General features: G+C 31.1%; 1 long non-coding RNA gene across 1 annotated transcript; it reads right to left on the reverse strand.

The window, feature by feature from the left end:
- Positions 1–10,299: 10,299 nt before the first annotated feature.
- On the reverse strand, positions 10,300–14,242 carry LOC140173485 (uncharacterized). The gene is made up of 2 exons (XR_011862501.1): positions 13,972–14,242; positions 10,300–10,970 (listed from the first exon to the last, which is right to left on the reverse strand). It is a non-coding gene; the product is annotated as an uncharacterized lncRNA (long non-coding RNA).
- Between the last annotated feature and the right edge of the window lie 852 nt (positions 14,243–15,094).

The following is a 15,094-nucleotide window of genomic DNA, read 5'->3' on the forward strand; positions in this document are numbered from 1 at the left end:
ACATTCTCCATCTTTTTATCACACATTTCATTGATCCCCTTATCTCCCATGAGAACATGTAACCCAAACTCTAAATCAGGGGCACTGCCATCATACCAATACATCTGTTTGTAGCTTGTATACTATAAACCCTTGAAAATTTTCTCTAAATCCTTGAAATTAACATAATCTATGTCTAATGGAGGAAATATCTCAACACTTCCGTCGTGGTAGTATAATACACCATCTTCATCCCGTTCAAACTAACCCCCATGGTGAAAAACAGGAACTATTTCATACGACATCTATTAGAACAACAATGTGCAACAATTAGAACTTAAATAACTACTTTCATCATATTTCAATCGTTAACACAATAATTTTTAGAACATGCATGAGATGATCACTAAGCGAAATCATCATTAACAAAAACCACATTCAGCAAAAAAATTTGGAGCAACACCAACTAACGAAGCTGCAAAATCAGATAGCGACACTAACGATAGTAGCACCGTCAGTTCTTCCGTCTGCAACACCGTCACACCTCCCCGTTGGAAGTCTCTGTCAGCTTGCCTTGGAAGAAAATGTTTCGTTTTCTTAGGTTTCTTCGTAATTTTGAGTAGAGAACGAGGGTGATATATGGTTGCTGAAGTGTGCACAAAGGGGAGAATGGGATTTCACATAAACACACAAAAAGGAATCCAAGCAAAACGACGTCGCTTTGTTGACTATACGGGGGCTTAATGGTCCCAATGAACACATACCATTCCACGTATGATGTGCCAAGGCCATGTCACGGTATGCATATTACACCTCAGAGTTTTCCGATGACTATGAACGGAGATACCAACGAGAGGGCTTATTGGTATCACGGAATATATGGATAGGGACTAATTTGATATTTTATAAAGGTTAGGGGGCGTATAGTCAAATTTAAAAAAGGACAGGAGCCCAAAAGGGTATTTACTCTATTATTAAATACTAATAATTCTATTTTTCTTTTTTTAAAAACCATTCAAATAAAATTAAAATTAGCAAAAATATATACTAAGAATTAATAATATCAATTATGTTTTTTAAATAAATAATTAAAATACTAAAAAATATTCAATTTTATTATTACATATTTCAAACAAAACTAAAATAGCTAAACTAATCTTTAATACTAATCAAGGCTAGTATATTTTATTAAATTTTTCAAATCTAAACCACTAAAAAACATATACTAATAATTATTTATTAAACAAATAAATCTGTTGTTGAAAAAATATTTTAAATAAAACTAAAATCACTAAAATATGTACTAATAATTAATTAATAATATATCCTTACAAGAATTAACTAAGACTAACACTAATACTACTATACAACTGCAACAACAAAAATATATTCTTTTAGTACTTCTTATTAAATAACAAGTATTTTATTTATTTAGTATTAAAACAACAACATAATAATATTAAAAAATTATAAACCATGTTTTTCTATATTGTTTTCAGTTTAAAATAAATTATCTATTAATATATAATAAGAATGTAGTACATGGTCCTTTGATTGACAAGTGGTACGTTCTATGTTTGACAAGTTGATGAATGGCTTTTTGCTGGTAAAGAATTTCACAAATATGTTCTCGTTGAAAGTATAGCTTCTAAACCAACAAAGAATCCTTTCATGCAAAAGTTTTGTTTGTCACAAGTAACAAACCCCTAAAAGTAATAACCGAAGTATTCGAATCTCGGGTCGTTTCTCAAGAAATTGCAGGGAAGTGTGCTTATAATTAGTTATGAAAAAGTATATTTTTTGGGTTTTGGATAAGGAATAAGTAATGTAAATAACAAGGAATTAAAATAACAAGAAAATAAACCAACAATTAAGAACAGTCTTAACAAGTATTAAGAATTAGAATTCCTATCCTCAATATCATAATCAATTATGATAGTAATTGTCTTTTGCTCCCACTTAGTCATTCTCTAACTATGAAAGAAAGTCAAGTAGATAAATCAATTTGATTCTTCAAGTCCTAGTCAACTCTCAAGGAAAGACTAGAGTTAGTGGAATTCAAATAAACCAGCAAGTCTCAAATACCAAGCAATAAAAGACCTTTGATAATCCAAGAGTCTCCAATTAATCAATCTAAGTTAAGAATAGGAAAATCTAACTTAAAACCCTTCCAAGCATTTTATCAAACATTTCGAAGGTACAACATAAAAACATAGAAAACTAACAAGAGAATGTAAATAATAAAACCACAATTGCAAAATCAATGATACCAAATAACGAAAGAAGCAATAAATCTGAAATATCTCAAATTGCATTAAATAGAAATTTGAATCTAACATGGAGTTCATGAACCAAATTGGGGAATAAACAATTCAACAAGAGAAACAAGTAAACCAAAGTACTAGAACAATTAAAGTAGAAGAAACCTAAATTGAAACAAGGTAAAATTCTGAAATTAAGAAAAGCTAAACCTAAATCCTAGAGAGAGAGGAGAGAGAGCCTCTCTCTAGAAAACTACATCTAAAACCTAAAATTATGTGAATGAAAGTTGTATGTGTGATTCCTCCATTCAGCAGCCTCTAATCTGTGTTTTCTGGATCGAAAATTGGGTCAAAAATGTTGGGCCGAACGTGGAGAGCTCTCGACAACCAGGGAGACTTCAGGGAGGAATCAAGTGAGAGAACATAAGATGAGAAGACACCACATCCAACTCAAAACCTTAAGGTGTCAAGTTAATGGGTCTCTCATCTTATAAACTCCTCACTCTTCCTTGCTTTCTTTGATGTGGGACTAACTTCAACACTACTCACACTTGCAACACTAATAATCTCCCCCTCAAGTGTGAGCCTCAACATCAAGCATCAACTCCCCTCTAGCTCCTCCACCACCATGAGTATTCGTCCATCACACCGTCGCAAAACACCGCGGGACACGCCGCCCGGACTACCTTTGCCGAAAAGACTTTCGATGCTTCACCTTGAATACCCCTTAAAACCACCAGACTGATTAACCATCAGCTCTGATACCACTTGTTAGGCCGAACGTGGAGAGCTCTCGACAACCGGGGAGACTTCGGGGAGGAATCAAGTGAGAGAACATAAGTTGAGAAGACACCACATCCAACTCAAAACCTTAAGGTGTCAAGTTAATGGGTCTCTCATCTTATAAACTCCTCACTCTTCCTTGCTTTTTTTGATGTGGGACTAACTTCGACACTCCTCACACTTGCAACACTAGCAAAAAATAGCCCAGAAATTGCTGGGAGCGATTTCTGATACGTACAGCACGTGGCTCATGCGCGCGTACGCATCATGCACGTGTACGCGTCGCTCGTCTGTGCACTATCCACGTGTACGCATACTTTGCACGTGCGCGTCACCTAACAATAAGACAACTATGGCAAATTATATATCATTTCGAAGTCCCGGATGTTAGCTTTGCAACACAACTGGAACCACCTCATTTGGACCTCTGTAGCTCAAGTTATGATCGACTGAGTGTGAATAGGTCAGGCTTGACAGCTTTACAGTTCCTTCAGATTCTTGTATTCCTTCCACTTTTGCATGCTTTCTTTCCATCCTCTAAGTCATTCCTGTCCTGTAATCTCTGAAAACACTTAACACACATATCAAGGCATTGAATGGTAATAAGAAATGATTAAAATTAGCTAAATTAAGACCAAAAAAATATGTTTTCAATCATAGCACAAAATCAGGAAGGAAAATGTAAAACATGTGATTTCTATGAATAAGTGTGAGAATAGTGGATAAAATCCACTCAATTAAGTACAAGATGTACCACAAAATAGTAGTGCATCACAAGTGTTTATCTTAATTGCATGACAAGTGTCAAAAAAACAATGAATCACAAGAGTACAAGAGTATTGCATCACAGAGCAAAAGCAATGGGGCGGGAATTTGAATCAAATTCAAATTCAAATCTATTTTTTTCATACGCAAATTTAAAAACTGAGATGTCAACAAATTTTTTAACGAGAAGAGAACACGACGATGAAGAGAAAAAGCAGGACGGAAGAAGGAGAAGAGGGTGGCGACGAGGGCAGCGCCGCAGCGGTCACAAAGAAGGAGGCTAGATCGATAGAGAAGGGAAGAGGAATAAGGCGACAACAGTGATACAGGCCATCGCTGCTGTTGGATGCGTAGAACTGCATCCACCGCAGAACGGCGTCACAGACGTTCCTTCGCTGGCAAGTGCTGCAAATGAAGCATGGTTTGTTCTCTCCATCACACGCTTTTTTTATTGTTTGATTTATTTTTTTATATTGTTTTTTTATTATTGAAATGCAGCTTCTTGAGAAAAATGTTAACAAAGTTTATACTAGCGTTAATAGATTTTCTCACATTGTTGATGATTTTGTTTGAATCCCTTCTTTTTTTGTTGATATAAGCTTCAGGTTTCCATCAGCTTGGCCTATGACTCGGTTTTTAATAAACTAGAAATTGGAAATTGTAAAGAGGATACTCATACACATAATTGATCGATGGTGAGGAATCGGCGCCAGAGATGATGATGCGAAGCGCGACGCTGACGCACACTAAGTATGTAGTAGCGATGGCCCAACCCCCATCGTTATGAATCAGACAGCTTTGCCTAAGAAAGGCCAAGTCGTGCAGTGGCTCACTCCACCCCCAAATGACTTCAAGCTTAAATACAGTGAGATTAGTTAAGTTTCTCTAATCTATGTTTTCCACGGATCTTTTTATGTTTCTGGTGTGTATGGCCAGTTAAAGATTGTCATCTTGGTTTAATAAATTATTTTTATTCTGAACAATTGTGTTTTTTGGAGCAAAAACATTTCTGTGGCTGGTGATGCAGAGAACTGTCTTCTTTAGTTACTATAGTTTTAGTATGTTTGTGTATCTGATTTTTATTTTTTGTTTTATTTTTAGATACATTATAGATGCACAACTTATGGTGAAGTATGGAGGGCTAAGTAAAGAAGGTGAATTCAAAAATAACGATATTGAGACCAGGATTTAATACTGTGGAGTTTCCAATTAATGAGGTGTGTCTCATGCATTATTGTTCTCCTTTTTTTCTAGATTTAGTTTTTTCATTTATAACATCAAAGTCCAAAGCATTGTATCATTAGAATACGTAACATCTCTTGACCTAGGTGGATCTGTTGGACCTATCAGAAAAGTAAAAGCTTGCAATCTTCTTGAATCTTTAATTTGTATAATGCAATGGCAATCCATGATGTGATAACAGGTCCTTAGAATAGAATATATATAGTCTGTCATCATCTATGTTCTTTTATCCTCCTTGCTTTTTCCAAATGCATGGATCCAGAGACCATATGGGTAAACCAAAAGAGGGGAAGATAATTATTAGTGGGAAGATTCATTTCTCTTGAATGGCACAAGAAAAATGTAGTTGATTTGATTTGTGCTAATTCCAAATCAATTAAGAACTGATACTCTTCTGTTGTAATTTGTTTACAACTTACAGCTAGGCAAATGCAAAGATATTTTATGGGAAACAGGTGCTTAGCATAGTATGCCCACAAGATGCAAAAGTTACAACTCAATTTCCCAAGGTTAGTTCTTAATGTCTATTTTGTTATGTCTAATGTCTACTGTCTTTTCACTTGATTTTGTTATGTGCTAAATTTCATTATTTTGTAGCATGAATTATGAGAATTCATTTTCCGTTGCAGTTGGGAGAGCGATTGGCAAAAAAAAAAAAGAACGAAAGATAACGCCTGATGATCCGGAGCTGTTTTCATTGAGCAGTGGAGATGAAAAACAACAAGTCAGAGGTGGCGATGGTTGTGGATGCAGCAGAGATGAAGAACAGTGGCAGCAATGAGTTGTGAGTTATGTTGCTCCTGTTATTGAAGAATGAGCAGCTAGCGGCAAGTTGACCATACCGGTGAAGAGAATGCAGAGATCTCTGTCGTCCGCCATGTTGCAGAAGTAATTTACTCTCTAAAGGTTAGAATACTCACGCAAATAAAACTTATGAAGTGTTTCTTTGACCATTAAACTTCATCGAAAAATTGAGTTTCATAGATTTGAAAAACAAGAACACATTTCTTGAAAGGATTTCATACGCGAATGATTCTCAAAAGAAGGGTTTGATTTGAAAGGATATTATTTGTGTATGATTCTATTTTTATTTTTAATATTTTTTGTTTTTGATTTCTGTAAATTTGTTTTCAAATTCACTTTGTGCTTCTCATAAATAGAATAGGAAAAGTGAAACTTGATATACTACTGGATGGAGTGAAGGCAGTAATTTCAAGTAAAAAAATCTTATTGGTAGAGAGAACATTGGAGAAAAGACATTATTTGGCATTGAACTTTTATTTGTTGAAGATATTGCTTTTGTGATAAGTTCATTACTTTCTTAAGTCAACAATGTGTGAGCTTATTTTTCAATTCTTTGAACATTGATACATTAGAAGTTTCATTTTTATCATTGTCCAATTCCGTAGGTTGCAAATACTCAGAAGCATATTCAATTCATGGAAATTATTTCCTTGAAAGATCTAGCATTTTTGAAGTTCCTCCATTTTTTTTATCCAGGATATATTGGTGATGTATCGAAAGAAATGGTGGCATATAGCAAGATTATTTTTAAAGAGGTACCACTCAAGTTTTCTTCATGTTGAAAGGGTTAGATTGATTTCATTATCATCTCCATTTAAAATTAGATGTATCCTATAAAGATAATTGCATTACATTTACTCTTCAAACTGAGAATTATAGTGTTACTCCCCGTACTCTCAAGAGACACTTACCTTAAAATATTTCTTTTTTAATTTATTCTGTATCATTTCAGTTTATGAATGTAAATATGTAATAGCTGAATATTAATTTAAAAAAATAAAAAAAAATCTCCAACTAAGTAGTTCTTTTTTCTCTTTATACATGTATACATATGCAATGAATTAATTACATATTGGTGTTTGCAAAGATTCAGTTATTAATAGGTTTTTGCAAAGTTATCATAAAGCATTCCAATAAGCAATAATATTGGTGTTTCTTAAGGTCTTTTATTGAGTTGTTTTAATAAGCATTCCATACTTTGCTCTATCTGTGTGTAATCCTAAAATTATTATAGAAAAGTTTGACTAAAGGAAACTCATACATATTTCTGTTGTTCAATATGAAATTTTGATTTAATAACTTCTTTTTTTAGATTTATACGTGGTAAGGTTGTGGGAACTTCATGATGATTTGGAGAAGGCTTTATTTTTGTTTAACCAAATGATTTAGTGTGTTTGTTGTTGTTTACCACTTTTGTTGTTGGGTGCAGTCATCTTCAAAAATGTATTTGACAAGTGTATAGGCTAATTAATCAACAAGTAAGCTAAATTCTATGTCCAATTCAGTTTTTTCTATCTAATTGTTGATTTCACATCTATCAATTTAGAATTTTTTATATAACATTTGGATTTTTTGTTAAGAAAAGGTATATAAAATTGATTATATATCTGATAAAATTTACGGTATTTTTTTAAAGAAAAAGCAATTGGGTGTTCATTATGTGAATGCAAATTAAAATTTCAAAGACTTATAATTTGCTTATCCATTTTTATAATAATTTGGTCAAAGTTATTCTATAAAATAGATAGAAAAATATACCAAGCATATTGTTATGATTTTTATTTTACATTACAATTCCTTTTCAAAAATCAATTGAGTTTTTCAAAATTTATTTAGTGTTTTTATGCTTAAAACATTTTTTGAAATATTTATAAATTTTACATTTTTAGCAAACAAGAAGAGAATAAGTAGAAGTTTTTTAAAATAATTGAATACATTAAAATCATATTCATCAAAGAAAGGGATATTTATTTTGGTGCTTTAAACTTGAGAATATGCATAAACTAATAAGTTTTTATCATTAACATTACTTTTTGTTATTGCTGCAATATATATCTAGACCCCTGGAGTTCTAGACAGTTTACAATTGGTAAAGGTGGTTGAAATGGATTAGCATGGTATGTTGTTGAAACTAGAAAAGTTAACATTGTTAAGTATGAGCTGTACAAGGTAAGTTGACCTTTAAAGGTGTGGTTCACATATTTCATTTTAGGGAAAGTATGAGGAGCCAATGAAATATTTATACAATGTGTACAGTGGAGGTTTATGGAGTATTAGAGATATAATCAGTAGTGTTACATTTTCCTACTAGCTGAAGCTTTTGGGATGAGTGGTATCATGACATGGTATTAAAGCGTTAGATCCGAAAGGTCAAGAGTTCGATCCTTGGTGAATCCAAAAATTAAACTAATTTTTCGAGAAGATAATTGTCTCCCTAACCGGATCCTTCATTTTAAAAAAAAGTATCAATTCTATTGGTTTTTATATTTTTTAAAATTCAATTTTAATGTCATATAGGTATTCTGTTTAGATAAAGGGAGACTATCATCAAACATTGTAAGTTTCAATTGAAGTTATTTAATTATAATATGATACAATTATATCTGTTTTTTTTTTCATTTCATCATTTGTGTTGCATATGGAGCTCCCTAAATGTTACATTGTTGCAAACTTTTATGCATTTTTTTTGTGAACCATGAGGCATTTATGTGGAGCATGTATTTTTTTTAAACAAAAATATATTATACTGAATATTTGTCACCATATTTTTTTTTTCCATTGGGTTAGTGCCAGTTGTTGCCTTTTTTATGGGATCAAAATTTATATCCTCTGTTTGATACTAATTATATCTAAATGAAAGATCAATCTGTAGTTTACTACTTTACTTTATTCGAAAAAATAAAAAATCAAAAGAAAATTATATAATCCAAGTTTGGTCTTTGATTTTACTTTTCTTGGAAGATCAATTTGAAGTTTACTTTATTATTTTAATTAATTCACAAATTTTTATTTGAATATTTTTAAAAAATTATTTGTTTATCTACTTCTCTTTTTCTATTTTTTTTATTTTTGCAGGAAATTTTATCTCTTAGTGACATAATGTTGGTCATTTGTTACAAATAAATGTGCCTTCAAGAATGAGCAGGTAAGAGAGAGAGAGAGAATTTTTCAAACATTTCAAAAGATAAATTTGTGAATTATAAAGTTCTTCATTAGTTCATATTAGTGCTTTTTTGTTTTAGTGGGATACTCTTTGGCCTTTTCAACTATAGATCACTGAAAAATAAATAGCTGACAACTATAGAAAAATGGGAATAAATAACTTTTGATTGAAAGTAGTTTGTATCTTTTCTATAGTGAAAATTGAAAAAGAAAATTGAAGTTGAGAAAGAGAATTATCTTAATTTAATCCAAACAGTAAAGTTGATCTGATAATTAATTTTGGAAGGGAGTGTTCTAACACCAATGACACCAAGATTGTTCGGTCTTTGTATTATTATGTTTAATTAGATTATACTAAGAAGTTTAGCCTTCATAACTAAAATATGATATTGGTGTACAGAATTGTGATTCACACTTTTCACAACTCTGGTACAACTAACCAGCAAGTGCACTGGGTCGTCCAAGTAATAAAACCTTATGCGAGTAAGGGTCGATCCCACGGAGATTGCCGGCTTGAAGCAAGCTATGGTCATCCTGTAAATCTTAGTCAGGCGGATTCAATTGGTTATGAGTTTTGATAATTGAAAGATAAATAAAATGTAAATTAAAATAAAGATACTTGTGTAATTCATTGGTGGGAATTTCAGATAAGCGTTTGGAGATGCTTTGTTGCTTCTGAACCTCTGCTTTCCTATTGTCTTCATCCAATCATGCGTGCTCCCTTCCATGGCAAGCTGTATGTTGGTGAATCACCGTTGTCAATGGCTACCATCTGTCCTCTCAGTGAAAATGATCCAGTTACAGTTTCTGTACGGCTAATCAACTGTCAGATTTCTCATATCGAGTGAAAAATACCAGGCACAGCTACCGCACGGATAATCATCTGTCGGTTCTCACTTGTGACAGAATATGATCTCTCTATCCTTTTGCACACTATTACTGTGCCCAACATTCGTGAGTTTGAAACTCGTCATAGTCATCCCGTCCCAGATCCTACTCAGAATACCACAGACAAGGTTTAGACTTTTCGGATCTCAGGAATGCTGCCAATTGGTTCTAGCATATACCACGAAGGTTCTAACCTCATGGATTCGGTGCGTGGATCAGAGACCCAAGAGACTATACTCCGGCTGTCGTCCAATGACTACGTTGAACATCATGTAGACCGCTTGTGGTTGTCAGGCACGCGGATCTTGGCTAAGCGAGTAACGAAGATAGTGGGTGATTGTCACGGATCGCCCCTTCATTCTGACTTAACTGAATTAAGTATGAGAGTATATCTTGGAGAAGAAGTAAGCGTGAATTGAAAGAGAAACAATAGTATTTGCATTAATTCATGAAGAACAGCAGAGCTCCGCACCTTAATCTATGAGATGTAGAAACTCCACCGTTGAAAAATACATAAGAGAAAATAGCCTAGGTATAGACGTGAGGCCAGCCAAGCATAAATTTGATCAACAGATCGAAAGATGATCCAAAAGATGAAATACAATAGTAAAAAGTGGTATTTATACTAAACTAGTTACTAGGAATTATAGAAAATAAGTAACTAAGTGCAGATAGTGCAGAAATCCACTTTCGGGGCCCACTTGGTATGTGCTTGGGTTGAGCATTGAGCTTTACACGTGCATAGGCCTTTTCTGGACTTAAATGCCAGCTTGGATGCCAGTTTGGACGTTTAACTCCAGTTCTTGTGCCAGTTCCAGCATTTTACGCCAGAAAAGGGTCTCTAGTGGGCGTTTTAACACTATTTTGGGTCATCAAATCTAGGACAAAGTATGAACTATTATACATTTCTAGAAATCCCAAGATGTTAGCTTTTCAGCCCAATTGAGAGCGCGCCAATTGGACCTCTGTAGCTCCAGAAAAACGCATTTGAGTGTAGGGAAGTCAGAATCCAACAGTATCTGCAGTCCTTTTTCAGCCTCTGAATTAGTTTTTTGCTCAGGTCCCTCAATTTCAGCCAGAAAATACCTGAAATTACAGAAAAACACACAAACTCATAGTAAAGTCCAGAAATGTTATTTTTGCATAAATACTAATAAAAATATAATAAAAAGTAACTAAAACATACTAAAAACTACCTAAAAACAATGCCAAAAAGCGTATAAATTATCCGCTCATCAGATACCTTGTTTGGCTATGTTCAATTTTCTTTATTTATTTGGTTTGTGTCAGGCTGTGCTTGAGATATGCCTTCTAAAAACTAATGTAGATATATTACCTAAATTTATTCATGATTTTGGTTTTCAACTTCACCCGGTATAATACTATTACATAAGCTAAGAATTTCCTTCAATATAGAAGAAATGTTTGCATAATTAATTTAATATTTTTTCTCCAGAATATATTTGCTACTAAAGTAATAATTTCTTACATGATTGTAGGCATAATTTTTCTTACATAACTTTTTGCATTCAAAGAAAATATACCAAGATAGTAATTAGTAGTGAATTGCTTTATATTATGACAGTTTCAAAGACATCATAGCCAGGGATAATTTGCAGAAGCATTATATTATGATTTGACATAGTATAACATTTTAATCATTACATGGATTAATGCTGATTTTAGAGGACTAATTGATAGAATACATACACACTCTCTTCGTCAATTTTCAATTTTTCTGTGTTTCACGTTTTAAAATTGTCCATCATTTAAATGGCAGTGATGGTGATGATAGAAAAGATGGTTTAATTTCTCTTAAGATATATATATATAGATGATCGCTAAATATGATCTTAGTTGTCCATTTTGTAGTGTTCAAATAAAATAGAAGCTTTGTAACTTAACAAATTAATGGCTAAATGCATGTGTGAGTTTAAATAGAAGCAGCTTGATTTATTCCATTTCTATATAATTATCATTGTAAGTAAAGCATGCCAATAGGCAACAATATTGGTATTTCTTAAGGTCCTTTATTGATTTGCTTTAATAAGCATTTTTAAATGAGTATATTGTAAGTAAAGTATTCTATGTTGTTCTGGTTAATGATATTATTCCAATGTAGATTAATTAAGTTCTATGCTCAGTTCTAACCATGTGTGTAATTCTGAAATTAAATTTAAAAACGGATAACAAAAGAAAACACATTGCTCAATCTGAAATTGTGATCTAATAGCTTTCTCTTTTTCATATTTATAAATGCATGAATTTTCTTTTGTGAAGCTACTTTTATCACTATAATGCAAAATTTTTAAGTGAATATTATACCTTTTCTTTCGGACAGTAGTTTGTTTACAAACTCTAACTCTAATTGCTTTGCATTCCAAGAGGACAGAATTGACCAGATTAGAACAAACAATATAGTTAGCGTGAACAGTTTTATCTAAATCAAGTGTTGAATTTCAAGCAGAAAAGAAAAACTATCTGTCTGTGAGGATCTTGGAGCTGATGTTGTCGTCAATTATAAGACAGAAGACTGTTGCACGATTAAAAGAAGAAACAAGAGCAAAAGGTATATTATTCTCTAAATTTTGTAATTAATTTGTGCAATAATTGAAGCATCTATCTCAGTTGCCACTGCCTGTATTGCTGCAGGTGTTAATGTCATTATGGATCGAAATTTAAACGGTAGAAGTATTGATAAAAGACTTTTCTTCATGAGCGGTGCTATAATTGAAGTAAATCTAAACAGGACGATCATAATCTCCCTCACAACTCAGAGTTGGCAAACATTTTCATTGATTTATTAACATTATATTAAGAAAGATACACAATCCCCCTCGTAAAGGTTTGGTTGTGCTTTGGCTTTCTTTTCTTTAAAAAGGTTTGGTTGTTACTTTGACTTTCTTTAACAATATATGTATGCAACAATGTTATGACTATACGTGATTACTTTATGATAATTTATTTGCTCATAAGAAGTTTGTATATCTGTTTATGTAAATTTGAGGAGGAATTAATGACAATGTCTCATTTTAGACTATTACTTTTTTTCCTTTCTTTCTTTATGAATATTAGAAAATAGAAATCGATGTTGAATTAATGGTGCATACCATTAATCTGTTTTCTTTCTTTCTTAAAATTTGTTAAAATATGCTAAAATATTTTCATTTGAATAAAAAAAATAAAAAATATACAAATTAGTTTTAACAACTCTAAATTTTATATACTTATGTTTTGTAATTAGTTTAAACATTAATATTTTCAAAAGATATTAATCACTCAATTCATAAACGTGTAAAAAATTTTGTTATATGTTAATAGATATGAGCTCCTTTTCACAGAGATTAAGAAAAAAAATTAAATAGATCTATGAAACATGTCCAAAAAATGAAAGACATACTAATAAAATATTTTGAATAATTAATTTCATAAATCTAAAATAGTTAACTTTTTAGTTTAATTAAAATGTTTGTTTTAAAGGTTACATTTGAAAAAAAAATTATTCAAAAGATATAAGTTAATATAAAGTAAAATATTAAAGAATATTACTTACATTAATTTTTCTATATACTAACTAAATTAATTATTTAATTTTTTTGTATATTATATAAATTAATTCTTTCAATAATATATATTAATCTTTTTGTAAATAAACTATACAAAAATACAATAAAATATATTAAGTACATGACTTGCGCGTAAAGCAGATTATACGTTAGGAGTCTAATAGTATAATTAATTAAACGTCACTTAGTTAGTAAAATTTTAATTTTTTGGTATATATATCAATAACAAAGTGTAATAACATTTATTTAAATAAACAAATATAATAACTTTTATATTTAAGTGAAATATGTTACTATGGATTAAAAAAATTATAAGATTATTAAGGTTCTAAAAAACATATAATACAATAATCTTATATAATGTACAATAAACTTTTTATATACCATTTTTGCTTTTTGAATTAAAAATAAGAACTATTAATATCAATGAACAAGTACTAATAAATTTTTATAATGAATTAACATTTAGCTAATTAATAATAATAACTAGCAACCCAACAAATAAGGTAACTACAGCTTACCTTGGTCAAACACAAAGGTAGAATAGAAAGCTTCTCTTCTTGTCTCAGCGACATTTTCTTCAATGGTGGGATGAGGAGCAAATATTTTGAAAATGGTTTGTTGTTATTGCTGAAGAATTGAAAGCAACCGAAGAGAAAGAAACGAGGATTGAGACATGGGATTACTTCTGTTAGCTGGGTTATGGAGGGATAAGAGAAGCAAGCCAAACCAGATGTCAAACATGTACTGGACTCATTTTGCCTGCGTGTCAGATGGCGCTCCCATAACGGCGTTAAACATGTTAGTGGTCGTGGACTTATTTTTGGACCAAACTCACTTAATAGGCAATATTATAAAAAAAAGTTTCAATAATAATTTGTACTCATTTTATAAAATTTTACAAACAAAAATATATATAATTTGTGTTTATATTTACTAAAATTTGTATACATAAATTAATATAATTTATATTTATTTTTTTAAAATTTATATACATAAACTAATAAAATTTATTCTTTTAAAAATAATTTAATATTTATGCTGGTCAAATTTATGCTGATCAAATAATAATAAAGATATTATAAATTAATGACTTCGAAAATTTTTCTAAAATTTAACTGGAAAGCAAAGTAAGACTCATTTTAATTTGATCATAAAAAAATAATTGGAAAAAAAAAGAAAGATGAAAAAAGTCAATTAAAAAAATAAATAAATAAATCATTTAAAAATATATTTATCTCTTTAATACAAAAATTTGATTATTCTTTATAAATATTTTTATTAAGTAATTTTTTAATAATTTTAATAAAAATATATCTCTTTTAATAATTAAATCTCTATAATAATTTTTAAGAGTAATTTTTCATTTTTAAATTTAATTTCGTTTTCATGAGACAAATTTGTAAATACACATAACACATAACACATATAATACTTGTATATAGGGGTGTACATGACCAAATTCGATCTGAAAATTCGGTCAAAATCCAAATACTTTGGAGTTAATTTGGTTTTACCGGGTTTAAAGGTGAGTAAAAATCTGGAAAATAGACTCGGTCATTATTTAAAGTTGGGTCCCGGGTCAAAGTAAACTCAACTTTACCCGACTCATATACATTCTAAGGGAATAAAAAAGGTATATGT

Source organism: Arachis hypogaea, chromosome 6 (genome assembly GCF_003086295.3).
Source record: "Arachis hypogaea cultivar Tifrunner chromosome 6, arahy.Tifrunner.gnm2.J5K5, whole genome shotgun sequence".
Lineage (NCBI taxonomy): Eukaryota > Viridiplantae > Streptophyta > Magnoliopsida > Fabales > Fabaceae > Arachis > Arachis hypogaea.